This window comes from Gekko japonicus, unplaced genomic scaffold (assembly GCF_001447785.1).
Source record: "Gekko japonicus isolate JY-2015 unplaced genomic scaffold, Gekko_japonicus_V1.1 scaffold4210, whole genome shotgun sequence".
NCBI lineage: Eukaryota > Metazoa > Chordata > Lepidosauria > Squamata > Gekkonidae > Gekko > Gekko japonicus.
The window spans coordinates 14,870-17,244 of NW_015169914.1; the positions used below are offsets into that span (position 1 = coordinate 14,870).

The window sequence follows — 2,375 nt, forward strand, 5'->3', positions numbered from 1 at the left end:
GGGGTCAGGAGCCAGGAACACAGAGCCAAGTCCAAAGCCAGGGGGTCCGAAGGTCTAGGTGCAAGAGCTGAGCCGGAGTGCATGCGAGCGACTCGAAGCTGACTTGTTGCTTCCACGAAGAGTCCTGACCAGAGTGTGGAGTTAAATGCTGCTACCATTTAGCCAGCTGCAGGATCGCCCAGGCTCCTGTTAGAACTCTGGGCTAGCCGAGCGTCTTCCCTGTAGTCTGGCCTGTCGTCATCTGGTTGCTAAGTTTTGCCGCAGTCACTCCCTTAAACGAGTCACACGTGGGGGTGAGTCAGGAGGGCTTTCAGCTTGCAATTCTTCCCCCTTATCTGGGCCAGGTGTGAAGAATGCTGTTGCAGGCAACTGCCAGCTACCCTCCTCTGCTGCAGAGGGGCCAGCTGCGGTTCCTTCTTGCAGCTCTGCCAGCTCTCCCTCATCCATACCCATGACAGATTGCGGGAAGTCTCCCAAGTCTGTAATAAGAATAAAGTTAGGGGTCCCCAACGTTTTGAAGCCTGTGGGCACCTCTGGAATCCCGACACAGCATGGTGGGAACAGCCGCAAAATGGCTGCTGCAGGAGGTGGAGCCAGCCAAAAAATGACTGCCACGGTGAAGATCCTTGTACTGTGGTGGCAGCTGCCGCCAAAGCAACCTTTAAAAAAAAACTGCACAGCCAATCAAATCTCCAGTGGCCAATCAGAAGCCCCACCTGGCCCCGCCCACTTCCTAAAAACACTTGGCGGGTGCCAGGAAAGGTGTCGGTGGGTGTCATGGCTTAACATCCAAATCAAAAGTTGTCGTAGTCCCGCTGCACGCTGCTTTGGTCAGGCCACACCTGGAGTATTGTGTACAGTTCTGGAGACATCACATCAAAAAGGGTGTGGACAGAATGGAGCGGGTGCAGAGGAGAGTGACAAGGATGATTGAGGGCCTGGAGTCCAAGCCCTGTGAGGAAAGGCTGAGGGACTTGGGAATGTTTAGTCTGGAGAAGAGGAGGCTGAGGGGGGGACATGATGGCTCTCTTGAAGTATCTGAAGGGCTGTCACTTAGAGGAGGCCAGGGAGGAGAGGACTCACAAGAATGGGTTTCAATGAAGGGCGGAAAGGTACCGGCTGGATCTTAGGAAAAATGTCTTTACAGTCAGAGTTGTTCAGCAGTGGAATCAGCTGCCTCGGGAGGTGGTGAGCTCCCCCTGACTGGCAATCTTCAAGCAGCGGCTGGACAAACCCTTATCAGGGATGCTCTAGGCTGATCCTGCATTGAGCAGGGGGTTGGACTAGACGGCCTGTATGGCTCCTTCCAAGTTTGCGATTCTGTGATTTTATGATTCTACATTGAGGACCCCTGGAATAAAGGATGGTTGTCTCCACCTGAGAACAGTTCTTCTGGGGTGCTTCACTTTGTCCTCTGGAACTTGCATGGTACAGCAGGGCTTTTAATGACTGTTCCATAGTGGTTGAGCCCTGCCTTCCTGGCAGTCTAACCAAAGAGGTATTCTGGCCCTTGACATCTCACATGCTAGGTTCTGTTCTCGTTCTTCGTAGTCGGGTCTGAGAAGGAGGGGCTGTCAGACTCCTGGATAAATCAGTTTCCAACAACATTCACTCTGGAGAATGATAGGTTTATTGAGACATTGATAGGATCCAGACTGGACACTGGTCGTGTTAGAACTGAGGTTAAAGGCACGAAAGCAATAGATAGACATGGTTCAAGCAAGGACCCTAAAAGGTTCAGGACCAATTGGCCCTTGGTATTCCACCCACCAAAAGCAACAGCCATCCACCCCCCTCACTTTGCCATCCCCCCAACATGTAAAAGGCGAGAACTGAAAGCTGAGACTCAAGGACGCTAAGGTTCTCAGAGTCAATAAGATGCCTTCAAAGCAGTCTAGCAAAGTGAAAGAATTTGGGTTTTACACTCTCCCGCACCCCCTCCTGGTTGCCACGAAGAACGAGCTGTAAAATGCAGAGCGAGTTTGACAGGGGCCGCTGCTCAGTAGAGGAAGCGTTGCCTGCTGACCAAACCTGCCTCCTGTCCGTTTTGGAGGGGAAGCCCCGTGGGAGTTAGAGCAACCTCCCGCCTCTTCTGAGAGTGGGAAGACTCCCTTTCCCCAAAAACTGGCTTCTTCTGGGACCCTTGAGGCTGAAAGTGCGCCAAGTGGCGGGGAAATAAGTGGGCATTCTGCTGGACCCCAAACCGGGCGGGACTGTCGGGAAGGAAGTCGGCACTCTCCTTAGCCCCACCACCTCCCTGTTTCCTTTGCAGCCAGTGATCAAGGGTTTGTGGTGTTGATCGGGCAGGAGAAGTATACAGATATCCCCATGGTACCCAAAGGCATCGCCTATAATCCCTCCAGCCTCATCTTCTA

The 2,375-nt window shown here is 52.9% G+C and overlaps 1 protein-coding gene across 1 annotated transcript in view; it reads left to right on the forward strand.

Annotated features, from left to right (window-relative positions):
• The window catches only part of LOC107115752 (cation channel sperm-associated protein subunit gamma-like), a gene marked incomplete at its 5' end in the record, with an annotated part of 63,597 nt that overhangs the window by 14,188 nt on the left and 47,034 nt on the right, over positions 1 to 2,375 (forward strand). The gene's annotated exons all lie outside the window — the stretch shown is intronic.